Raw genomic sequence first — 9,452 nt, forward strand, 5'->3', positions numbered from 1 at the left:
CCCCATCTACAAAAGTTCTCGGCGGGTGACAAGAAAGGCAATGTCCAAAGTCAGATTTTCAGTTGCTCCAAGCCCCTTTTGCAACTCTGCTGCTGATAGCGCTGATGTCCAGACTCTACTCTCAGTGGTATCTCAGTGGGTGGGAAAGTGATCAAAAGTCTCCGCGATAGGCTTGTACGCTTATAGGGTGGACTTGCCCTAACCAAAAGGCTGTCCAAGCATGAGGACAGTGCCCCGTGTGAGGATTGAACTCACGACCTTCAGATTATGAGACTGACGCGCTACCTACTGCGCTAACGAGGCAGTGCTTTTGCCACTGTGCCGCACACGCGCCAGGTAAGTTGGCTCATGGTTTGCTGTCTAGACAGAGCTGATGCCCCCCTCTGGCTCTCGAGCTCCTTTTTCCCCCAGATGCATTCTGCTCTTACCGAGCGCCTCCCATATGGTCTAGCGGTCAGGATTCCTGGTTTTCACCCAGGCGGCCCGGGTTCGACTCCTGTTATGGGAACGTCCTGCCTTTTGGCTAAGGTGCGCTCATCAGAATCAAGCTTCCCAGGTGAGCGTACCGGAGCCCAACAAAAGCCTTCTCCTTGGGGGCCTATTAGTGCAGGGGAAGAACGGCTGTTGGCCAGAAAAAGGTCCTCCCTCTGTAATACTGGCTGTTTTCTCTTCGCCCCATCTACAAAAGTTCTCGGCGGGTGACAAGAAAGGCAATGTCCAAAGTCAGATTTTCAGTTGCTCCAAGCCCCTTTTGCAACTCTGCTGCTGATAGCGCTGATGTCCAGACTCTACTCTCAGTGGTATCTCAGTGGGTGGGAAAGTGATCAAAAGTCTCCGCGATAGGCTTGTACGCTTATAGGGTGGACTTGCCCTAACCAAAAGGCTGTCCAAGCATGAGGACAGTGCCCCGTGTGAGGATTGAACTCACGACCTTCAGATTATGAGACTGACGCACTACCTACTGCGCTAACGAGGCAGTGCTTTTGCCACTGTGCCGCACACGCGCCAGGTAAGTTGGCTCATGGTTTGCTGTCTAGACAGAGCTGATGCCCCCCTCTGGCTCTCGAGCTCCTTTTTCCCCCAGATGCATTCAGCGCTTACCGAATGCCTCCCATATGGTCTAGCGGTCAGGATTCCTGGTTTTCACCCAGGCGGCCCGGGTTCGACTCCTGGTATGGGAACGTCCTGCCTTTTGGCTAAGGTGCGCTCATCAGAATCAAGCTTCCCAGGTGAGCGTACCGGAGCCCAACAAAAGCCTTCTCCTTGGGGGCCTATTAGTGCAGGGGAAGAACGGCTGTTGGCCAGAAAAAGGTCCTCCCTCTGTAATACTGGCTGTTTTCTCTTCGCCCCATCTACAAAAGTTCTCGGCGGGTGACAAGAAAGGCAATGTCCAAAGTCAGATTTTCAGTTGCTCCAAGCCCCTTTTGCAACTCTGCTGCTGATAGCGCTGATGTCCAGACTCTACTCTCAGTGGTATCTCAGTGGGTGGGAAAGTGATCAAAAGTCTCAGCGAAAGGCTTGTACGCTTATAGGGTGGACTTGCCCTAACCAAAAGGCTGTCCAAGCATGAGGACAGTGCCCCATGTGAGGATTGAACTCACGACCTTCAGATTATGAGACTGACGCGCTACCTACTGCGCTAACGAGGCAGTGCTTTTGCCACTGTGCCGCACACGCGCCAGGTAAGTTGGCTCATGGTTTGCTGTCTAGACAGAGCTGATGCCCCCCTCTGGCTCTCGAGCTCCTTTTTCCCCCAGATGCATTCAGCTCTTACCAAACGCCTCCCATATGGTCTAGCGGTCAGGATTCCTGGTTTTCACCCAGGCGGCCCGGGTTCGACTCCTGGTATGGGAACGTCCTGCCTTTTGGCTAAGGTGCGCTCATCAGAATCAAGCTTCCCAGGTGAGCGTACCGGAGCCCAACAAAAGCCTTCTCCTTGGGGGCCTATTAGTGCAGGGGAAGAACGGCTGTTGGCCAGAAAAAGGTCCTCCCTCTGTAATACTGGCTGTTTTCTCTTCGCCCCATCTACAAAAGTTCTCGGCGGGTGACAAGAAAGGCAATGTCCAAAGTCAGATTTTCAGTTGCTCCAAGCCCCTTTTGCAACTCTGCTGCTGATAGCGCTGATGTCCAGACTCTACTCTCAGTGGTATCTCAGTGGGTGGGAAAGTGATCAAAAGTCTCCGCGATAGGCTTGTACGCTTATAGGGTGGACTTGCCCTAACCAAAAGGCTGTCCAAGCATGAGGACAGTGCCCCATGTGAGGATTGAACTCACGACCTTCAGATTATGAGACTGACGCGCTACCTACTGCGCTAACGAGGCAGTGCTTTTGCCACTGTGCCGCACACGCGCCAGGTAAGTTGGCTCATGGTTTGCTGTCTAGACAGAGCTGATGCCCCCCTCTGGCTCTCGAGCTCCTTTTTCCCCCAGATGCATTCAGCTCTTACCGAACGCCTCCCATATGGTCTAGCGGTCAGGATTCCTGGTTTTCACCCAGGCGGCCCGGGTTCGACTCCCGGTATGGGAACGTCCTGCCTTTTGGCTAAGGTGCGCTCATCAGAATCAAGCTTCCCAGGTGAGCGTACCGGAGCCCAACAAAAGCCTTCTCCTTGGGGGCCTATTAGTGCAGGGGAAGAACGGCTGTTGGCCAGAAAAAGGTCCTCCCTCTGTAATACTGGCTGTTTTCTCTTCGCCCCATCTACAAAAGTTCTCGGCGGGTGACAAGAAAGGCAATGTCCAAAGTCAGATTTTCAGTTGCTCCAAGCCCCTTTTGCAACTCTGCTGCTGATAGCGCTGATGTCCAGACTCTACTCTCAGTGGTATCTCAGTGGGTGGGAAAGTGATCAAAAGTCTCCGCGATAGGCTTGTACGCTTATAGGGTGGACTTGCCCTAACCAAAAGGCTGTCCAAGCATGAGGACAGTGCCCCGTGTGAGGACTAAACTCACGACCTTCAGATTATGAGACTGACGCGCTACCTACTGCACTAACGAGGCAGTGCTTTTGCCACTGTGCCGCACACGCGCCAGGTAAGTTGGCTCATGGTTTGCTGTCTAGACAGAGCTGATGCCCCCCTCTGGCTCTCGAGCTCCTTTTTCCCCCAGATGCATTCAGCTCTTACCGAATGCCTCCCATATGGTCTAGCGGTCAGGATTCCTGGTTTTCACCCAGGCGGCCCGGGTTCGACTCCCGGTATGGGAACGTCCTGCCTTTTGGCTAAGGTGCGCTCATCAGAATCAAGCTTCCCAGGTGAGCGTACCGGAGCCCAACAAAAGCCTTCTCCTTGGGGGCCTATTAGTGCAGGGGAAGAACGGCTGTTGGCCAGAAAAAGGTCCTCCCTCTGTAATACTGGCTGTTTTCTCTTCGCCCCATCTACAAAAGTTCTCGGCGGGTGACAAGAAAGGCAATGTCCAAAGTCAGATTTTCAGTTGCTCCAAGCCCCTTTTGCAACTCTGCTGCTGATAGCGCTGATGTCCAGACTCTACTCTCAGTGGTATCTCAGTGGGTGGGAAAGTGATCAAAAGTCTCCGCGATAGGCTTGTACGCTTATAGGGTGGACTTGCCCTAACCAAAAGGCTGTCCAAGCATGAGGACAGTGCCCCGTGTGAGGATTGAACTCACGACCTTCAGATTATGAGACTGACGCGCTACCTACTGCGCTAACGAGGCAGTGCTTTTGCCACTGTGCCGCACACGCGCCAGGTAAGTTGGCTCATGGTTTGCTGTCTAGACAGAGCTGATGCCCCCCTCTGGCTCTCGAGCTCCTTTTTCCCCCAGATGCATTCAGCTCTTACCAAACGCCTCCCATATGGTCTAGCGGTCAGGATTCCTGGTTTTCACCCAGGCGGCCTGGGTTCGACTCCCGGTATGGGAACGTCCTGCCTTTTGGCTAAGGTGCGCTCATCAGAATCAAGCTTCCCAGGTGAGCGTACCGGAGCCCAACAAAAGCCTTCTCCTTGGGGGCCTATTAGTGCAGGGGAAGAACGGCTGTTGGCCAGAAAAAGGTCCTCCCTCTGTAATACTGGCTGTTTTCTCTTCGCCCCATCTACAAAAGTTCTCGGCGGGTGACAAGAAAGGCAATGTCCAAAGTCAGATTTTCAGTTGCTCCAAGCCCCTTTTGCAACTCTGCTGCTGATAGCGCTGATGTCCAGACTCTACTCTCAGTGGTATCTCAGTGGGTGGGAAAGTGATCAAAAGTCTCCGCGATAGGCTTGTACGCTTATAGGGTGGACTTGCCCTAACCAAAAGGCTGTCCAAGCATGAGGACAGTGCCCCGTGTGAGGATTGAACTCACGACCTTCAGATTATGAGACTGACGCACTACCTACTGCGCTAACGAGGCAGTGCTTTTGCCACTGTGCCGCACACGCGCCAGGTAAGTTGGCTCATGGTTTGCTGTCTAGACAGAGCTGATGCCCCCCTCTGGCTCTCGAGCTCCTTTTTCCCCCAGATGCATTCAGCTCTTACCGAACGCCTCCCATATGGTCTAGCGGTCAGGATTCCTGGTTTTCACCCAGGCGGCCCGGGTTCGACTCCCGGTATGGGAACGTCCTGCCTTTTGGCTAAGGTGCGCTCATCAGAATCAAGCTTCCCAGGTGAGCGTACCGGAGCCCAACAAAAGCCTTCTCCTTGGGGGCCTATTAGTGCAGGGGAAGAACGGCTGTTGGCCAGAAAAAGGTCCTCCCTCTGTAATACTGGCTGTTTTCTCTTCGCCCCATCTACAAAAGTTCTCGGCGGGTGACAAGAAAGGCAATGTCCAAAGTCAGATTTTCAGTTGCTCCAAGCCCCTTTTGCAACTCTGCTGCTGATAGCGCTGATGTCCAGACTCTACTCTCAGTGGTATCTCAGTGGGTGGGAAAGTGATCAAAAGTCTCCGCGATAGGCTTGTACGCTTATAGGGTGGACTTGCCCTAACCAAAAGGCTCTCCAAGCATGAGGACAGTGCCCTGTGTGAGGATTGAACTCACGACCTTCAGATTATGAGACTGACGCGCTACCTACTGCGCTAACGAGGCAGTGCTTTTGCCACTGTGCCGCACACGCGCCAGGTAAGTTGGCTCATGGTTTGCTGTCTAGACAGAGCTGATGCCCCCCTCTGGCTCTCGAGCTCCTTTTTCCCCCAGATGCATTCAGCTCTTACCGAACGCCTCCCATATGGTCTAGCGGTCAGGATTCCTTGTTTTCACCCAGGCGGCCTGGGTTCGACTCCCGGTATGGGAACGTCCTGCCTTTTGGCTAAGATGCGCTCATCAGAATCAAGCTTCCCAGGTGAGCGTACCGGAGCCCAACAAAAGCCTTCTCCTTGGGGGCCTATTAGTGCAGGGGAAGAACGGCTGTTGGCCAGAAAAAGGTCCTCCCTCTGTAATACTGGCTGTTTTCTCTTCGCCCCATCTACAAAAGTTCTCGGCGGGTGACAAGAAAGGCAATGTCCAAAGTCAGATTTTCAGTTGCTCCAAGCCCCTTTTGCAACTCTGCTGCTGATAGCGCTGATGTCCAGACTCTACTCTCAGTGGTATCTCAGTGGGTGGGAAAGTGATCAAAAGTCTCCGCGATAGGCTTGTACGCTTATAGGGTGGACTTGCCCTAACCAAAAGGCTGTCCAAGCATGAGGACAGTGCCCCGTGTGAGGATTGAACTCACGACCTTCAGATTATGAGACTGACGCGCTACCTACTGCGCTAACGAGGCAGTGCTTTTGCCACTGTGCCGCACACGCGCCAGGTAAGTTGGCTCATGGTTTGCTGTCTAGACAGAGCTGATGCCCCCCTCTGGCTCTCGAGCTCCTTTTTCCCCCAGATGCATTCTGCTCTTACCGAGCGCCTCCCATATGGTCTAGCGGTCAGGATTCCTGGTTTTCACCCAGGCGGCCCGGGTTCGACTCCTGTTATGGGAACGTCCTGCCTTTTGGCTAAGGTGCGCTCATCAGAATCAAGCTTCCCAGGTGAGCGTACCGGAGCCCAACAAAAGCCTTCTCCTTGGGGGCCTATTAGTGCAGGGGAAGAACGGCTGTTGGCCAGAAAAAGGTCCTCCCTCTGTAATACTGGCTGTTTTCTCTTCGCCCCATCTACAAAAGTTCTCGGCGGGTGACAAGAAAGGCAATGTCCAAAGTCAGATTTTCAGTTGCTCCAAGCCCCTTTTGCAACTCTGCTGCTGATAGCGCTGATGTCCAGACTCTACTCTCAGTGGTATCTCAGTGGGTGGGAAAGTGATCAAAAGTCTCCGCGATAGGCTTGTACGCTTATAGGGTGGACTTGCCCTAACCAAAAGGCTGTCCAAGCATGAGGACAGTGCCCCGTGTGAGGATTGAACTCACGACCTTCAGATTATGAGACTGACGCACTACCTACTGCGCTAACGAGGCAGTGCTTTTGCCACTGTGCCGCACACGCGCCAGGTAAGTTGGCTCATGGTTTGCTGTCTAGACAGAGCTGATGCCCCCCTCTGGCTCTCGAGCTCCTTTTTCCCCCAGATGCATTCAGCGCTTACCGAATGCCTCCCATATGGTCTAGCGGTCAGGATTCCTGGTTTTCACCCAGGCGGCCCGGGTTCGACTCCTGGTATGGGAACGTCCTGCCTTTTGGCTAAGGTGCGCTCATCAGAATCAAGCTTCCCAGGTGAGCGTACCGGAGCCCAACAAAAGCCTTCTCCTTGGGGGCCTATTAGTGCAGGGGAAGAACGGCTGTTGGCCAGAAAAAGGTCCTCCCTCTGTAATACTGGCTGTTTTCTCTTCGCCCCATCTACAAAAGTTCTCGGCGGGTGACAAGAAAGGCAATGTCCAAAGTCAGATTTTCAGTTGCTCCAAGCCCCTTTTGCAACTCTGCTGCTGATAGCGCTGATGTCCAGACTCTACTCTCAGTGGTATCTCAGTGGGTGGGAAAGTGATCAAAAGTCTCAGCGAAAGGCTTGTACGCTTATAGGGTGGACTTGCCCTAACCAAAAGGCTGTCCAAGCATGAGGACAGTGCCCCATGTGAGGATTGAACTCACGACCTTCAGATTATGAGACTGACGCGCTACCTACTGCGCTAACGAGGCAGTGCTTTTGCCACTGTGCCGCACACGCGCCAGGTAAGTTGGCTCATGGTTTGCTGTCTAGACAGAGCTGATGCCCCCCTCTGGCTCTCGAGCTCCTTTTTCCCCCAGATGCATTCAGCTCTTACTGAACGCCTCCCATATGGTCTAGCAGTCAGGATTCCTGGTTTTCACCCAGATGGCCCGGGTTCGACTTCCGGTATGGGAACGTCCTGCCTTTTGGCTAAGGTGCGCTCATCAGAATCAAGCTTCCCAGGTGAGCGTACCGGAGCCCAACAAAAGCCTTCTCCTTGGGGGCCTATTAGTGCAGGGGAAGAACGGCTGTTGGCCAGAAAAAGGTCCTCCCTCTGTAATACTGGCTGTTTTCTCTTCGCCCCATCTACAAAAGTTCTCGGCGGGTGACAAGAAAGGCAATGTCCAAAGTCAGATTTTCAGTTGCTCCAAGCCCCTTTTGCAACTCTGCTGCTGATAGCGCTGATGTCCAGACTCTACTCTCAGTGGTATCTCAGTGGGTGGGAAAGTGATCAAAAGTCTCCGCGATAGGCTTGTACGCTTATAGGGTGGACTTGCCCTAACCAAAAGGCTGTCCAAGCATGAGGACAGTGCCCCGTGTGAGGATTGAACTCACGACCTTCAGATTATGAGACTGACGCGCTACCTACTGCGCTAACGAGGCAGTGCTTTTGCCACTGTGCCGCACACGCGCCAGGTAAGTTGGCTCATGGTTTGCTGTCTAGACAGAGCTGATGCCCCCCTCTGGCTCTCGAGCTCCTTTTTCCCCCAGATGCATTCAGCTCTTACCGAACGCCTCCCATATGGTCTAGCGGTCAGGATTCCTGGTTTTCACCCAGGTGGCCCGGGTTTGACTCCCGGTATGGGAACGTCCTGCCTTTTGGCTAAGGTGCGCTCATCAGAATCAAGCTTCCCAGGTGAGCGTACCGGAGCCCAACAAAAGCCTTCTCCTTGGGGGCCTATTAGTGCAGGGGAAGAACGGCTGTTGGCCAGAAAAAGGTCCTCCCTCTGTAATACTGGCTGTTTTCTCTTCGCCCCATCTACAAAAGTTCTCGGCGGGTGACAAGAAAGGCAATGTCCAAAGTCAGATTTTCAGTTGCTCCAAGCCCCTTTTGCAACTCTGCTGCTGATAGCGCTGATGTCCAGACTCTACTCTCAGTGGTATCTCAGTGGGTGGGAAAGTGATCAAAAGTCTCCGCGATAGGCTTGTACGCTTATAGGGTGGACTTGCCCTAACCAAAAGGCTGTCCAAGCATGAGGACAGTGCCCCGTGTGAGGATTGAACTCACGACCTTCAGATTATGAGACTGACGCGCTACCTACTGCGCTAACGAGGCAGTGCTTTTGCCACTGTGCCGCACACGCGCCAGGTAAGTTGGCTCATGGTTTGCTGTCTAGACAGAGCTGATGCCCCCCTCTGGCTCTCGAGCTCCTTTTTCCCCCAGATGCATTCAGCTCTTACCGAACGCCTCCCATATGGTCTAGCGGTCAGGATTCCTGGTTTTCACCCAGGCGGCCCGGGTTCGACTCCCGGTATGGGAACATCCTGCCTTTTGGCTAAGGTGCGCTCATCAGAATCAAGCTTCCCAGGTGAGCGTACCGGAGCCCAACAAAAGCCTTCTCCTTGGGGGCCTATTAGTGCAGGGGAAGAACGGCTGTTGGCCAGAAAAAGGTCCTCCCTCTGTAATACTGGCTGTTTTCTCTTCGCCCCATCTACAAAAGTTCTCGGCGGGTGACAAGAAAGGCAATGTCCAAAGTCAGATTTTCAGTTGCTCCAAGCCCCTTTTGCAACTCTGCTGCTGATAGCGCTGATGTCCAGACTCTACTCTCAGTGGTATCTCAGTGGGTGGGAAAGTGATCAAAAGTCTCCGCGATAGGCTTGTACGCTTATAGGGTGGACTTGCCCTAACCAAAAGGCTGTCCAAGCATGAGGACAGTGCCCCATGTGAGGATTGAACTCACGACCTTCAGATTATGAGACTGACGCGCTACCTACTGCGCTAACGAGGCAGTGCTTTTGCCACTGTGCCGCACACGCGCCAGGTAAGTTGGCTCATGGTTTGCTGTCTAGACAGAGCTGATGCCCCCCTCTGGCTCTCGAGCTCCTTTTTCCCCCAGATGCATTCAGCTCTTACTGAATGCCTCCCATATGGTCTAGCGGTCAGGATTCCTGGTTTTCACCCAGGCGGCCCGGGTTCGACTCCCGGTATGGGAACATCCTGCCTTTTGGCTAAGGTGCGCTCATCAGAATCAAGCTTCCCAGGTGAGCGTACCGGAGCCCAACAAAAGCCTTCTCCTTGGGGGCCTATTAGTGCAGGGGAAGAACGGCTGTTGGCCAGAAAAAGGTCCTCCCTCTGTAATACTGGCTGTTTTCTCTTCGCCCCATCTACAAAAGTTCTCGGCGGGTGAC

At 53.6% G+C, this 9,452-nt stretch overlaps 27 non-coding genes across 27 annotated transcripts; 13 read left to right on the plus strand and 14 right to left on the minus strand.

Annotated features, from left to right (window-relative positions):
• Positions 1-230: 230 nt before the first annotated feature.
• TRNAM-CAU (transfer RNA methionine (anticodon CAU)) lies at positions 231-303 on the minus strand. The gene has a single exon. It is a non-coding gene; the product is annotated as a tRNA-Met (tRNA).
• Positions 304-436: 133 nt separating this feature from the next.
• On the plus strand, positions 437-508 carry TRNAE-UUC (transfer RNA glutamic acid (anticodon UUC)). The gene has a single exon. It is a non-coding gene; the product is annotated as a tRNA-Glu (tRNA).
• A 395-nt stretch (positions 509-903) lies between these two features.
• Positions 904-976, minus strand: TRNAM-CAU (transfer RNA methionine (anticodon CAU)). Its single transcript has one exon. It is a non-coding gene; the product is annotated as a tRNA-Met (tRNA).
• Positions 977-1,109: 133 nt separating this feature from the next.
• Positions 1,110-1,181, plus strand: TRNAE-UUC (transfer RNA glutamic acid (anticodon UUC)). Its single transcript has one exon. It is a non-coding gene; the product is annotated as a tRNA-Glu (tRNA).
• A 395-nt stretch (positions 1,182-1,576) lies between these two features.
• TRNAM-CAU (transfer RNA methionine (anticodon CAU)) lies at positions 1,577-1,649 on the minus strand. The gene has a single exon. It is a non-coding gene; the product is annotated as a tRNA-Met (tRNA).
• A 133-nt stretch (positions 1,650-1,782) lies between these two features.
• TRNAE-UUC (transfer RNA glutamic acid (anticodon UUC)) lies at positions 1,783-1,854 on the plus strand. The gene has a single exon. It is a non-coding gene; the product is annotated as a tRNA-Glu (tRNA).
• A 395-nt stretch (positions 1,855-2,249) lies between these two features.
• On the minus strand, positions 2,250-2,322 carry TRNAM-CAU (transfer RNA methionine (anticodon CAU)). The gene has a single exon. It is a non-coding gene; the product is annotated as a tRNA-Met (tRNA).
• A 133-nt stretch (positions 2,323-2,455) lies between these two features.
• On the plus strand, positions 2,456-2,527 carry TRNAE-UUC (transfer RNA glutamic acid (anticodon UUC)). The gene has a single exon. It is a non-coding gene; the product is annotated as a tRNA-Glu (tRNA).
• Positions 2,528-2,922: 395 nt separating this feature from the next.
• On the minus strand, positions 2,923-2,995 carry TRNAM-CAU (transfer RNA methionine (anticodon CAU)). The gene has a single exon. It is a non-coding gene; the product is annotated as a tRNA-Met (tRNA).
• Positions 2,996-3,128: 133 nt separating this feature from the next.
• Positions 3,129-3,200, plus strand: TRNAE-UUC (transfer RNA glutamic acid (anticodon UUC)). Its single transcript has one exon. It is a non-coding gene; the product is annotated as a tRNA-Glu (tRNA).
• Positions 3,201-3,595: 395 nt separating this feature from the next.
• On the minus strand, positions 3,596-3,668 carry TRNAM-CAU (transfer RNA methionine (anticodon CAU)). The gene has a single exon. It is a non-coding gene; the product is annotated as a tRNA-Met (tRNA).
• Positions 3,669-3,801: 133 nt separating this feature from the next.
• On the plus strand, positions 3,802-3,873 carry TRNAE-UUC (transfer RNA glutamic acid (anticodon UUC)). Its single transcript has one exon. It is a non-coding gene; the product is annotated as a tRNA-Glu (tRNA).
• A 395-nt stretch (positions 3,874-4,268) lies between these two features.
• On the minus strand, positions 4,269-4,341 carry TRNAM-CAU (transfer RNA methionine (anticodon CAU)). The gene has a single exon. It is a non-coding gene; the product is annotated as a tRNA-Met (tRNA).
• A 133-nt stretch (positions 4,342-4,474) lies between these two features.
• On the plus strand, positions 4,475-4,546 carry TRNAE-UUC (transfer RNA glutamic acid (anticodon UUC)). The gene has a single exon. It is a non-coding gene; the product is annotated as a tRNA-Glu (tRNA).
• Positions 4,547-4,941: 395 nt separating this feature from the next.
• TRNAM-CAU (transfer RNA methionine (anticodon CAU)) lies at positions 4,942-5,014 on the minus strand. The gene has a single exon. It is a non-coding gene; the product is annotated as a tRNA-Met (tRNA).
• Positions 5,015-5,147: 133 nt separating this feature from the next.
• TRNAE-UUC (transfer RNA glutamic acid (anticodon UUC)) lies at positions 5,148-5,219 on the plus strand. Its single transcript has one exon. It is a non-coding gene; the product is annotated as a tRNA-Glu (tRNA).
• A 395-nt stretch (positions 5,220-5,614) lies between these two features.
• Positions 5,615-5,687, minus strand: TRNAM-CAU (transfer RNA methionine (anticodon CAU)). Its single transcript has one exon. It is a non-coding gene; the product is annotated as a tRNA-Met (tRNA).
• Positions 5,688-5,820: 133 nt separating this feature from the next.
• TRNAE-UUC (transfer RNA glutamic acid (anticodon UUC)) lies at positions 5,821-5,892 on the plus strand. Its single transcript has one exon. It is a non-coding gene; the product is annotated as a tRNA-Glu (tRNA).
• Positions 5,893-6,287: 395 nt separating this feature from the next.
• On the minus strand, positions 6,288-6,360 carry TRNAM-CAU (transfer RNA methionine (anticodon CAU)). The gene has a single exon. It is a non-coding gene; the product is annotated as a tRNA-Met (tRNA).
• Positions 6,361-6,493: 133 nt separating this feature from the next.
• On the plus strand, positions 6,494-6,565 carry TRNAE-UUC (transfer RNA glutamic acid (anticodon UUC)). The gene has a single exon. It is a non-coding gene; the product is annotated as a tRNA-Glu (tRNA).
• Positions 6,566-6,960: 395 nt separating this feature from the next.
• Positions 6,961-7,033, minus strand: TRNAM-CAU (transfer RNA methionine (anticodon CAU)). Its single transcript has one exon. It is a non-coding gene; the product is annotated as a tRNA-Met (tRNA).
• Positions 7,034-7,633: 600 nt separating this feature from the next.
• TRNAM-CAU (transfer RNA methionine (anticodon CAU)) lies at positions 7,634-7,706 on the minus strand. Its single transcript has one exon. It is a non-coding gene; the product is annotated as a tRNA-Met (tRNA).
• Positions 7,707-7,839: 133 nt separating this feature from the next.
• Positions 7,840-7,911, plus strand: TRNAE-UUC (transfer RNA glutamic acid (anticodon UUC)). Its single transcript has one exon. It is a non-coding gene; the product is annotated as a tRNA-Glu (tRNA).
• Positions 7,912-8,306: 395 nt separating this feature from the next.
• TRNAM-CAU (transfer RNA methionine (anticodon CAU)) lies at positions 8,307-8,379 on the minus strand. Its single transcript has one exon. It is a non-coding gene; the product is annotated as a tRNA-Met (tRNA).
• Positions 8,380-8,512: 133 nt separating this feature from the next.
• Positions 8,513-8,584, plus strand: TRNAE-UUC (transfer RNA glutamic acid (anticodon UUC)). Its single transcript has one exon. It is a non-coding gene; the product is annotated as a tRNA-Glu (tRNA).
• A 395-nt stretch (positions 8,585-8,979) lies between these two features.
• On the minus strand, positions 8,980-9,052 carry TRNAM-CAU (transfer RNA methionine (anticodon CAU)). The gene has a single exon. It is a non-coding gene; the product is annotated as a tRNA-Met (tRNA).
• A 133-nt stretch (positions 9,053-9,185) lies between these two features.
• On the plus strand, positions 9,186-9,257 carry TRNAE-UUC (transfer RNA glutamic acid (anticodon UUC)). The gene has a single exon. It is a non-coding gene; the product is annotated as a tRNA-Glu (tRNA).
• Positions 9,258-9,452: the final 195 nt, after the last annotated feature.

Source organism: Hyperolius riggenbachi, chromosome 3, assembly GCF_040937935.1.
Source record: "Hyperolius riggenbachi isolate aHypRig1 chromosome 3, aHypRig1.pri, whole genome shotgun sequence".
NCBI lineage: Eukaryota > Metazoa > Chordata > Amphibia > Anura > Hyperoliidae > Hyperolius > Hyperolius riggenbachi.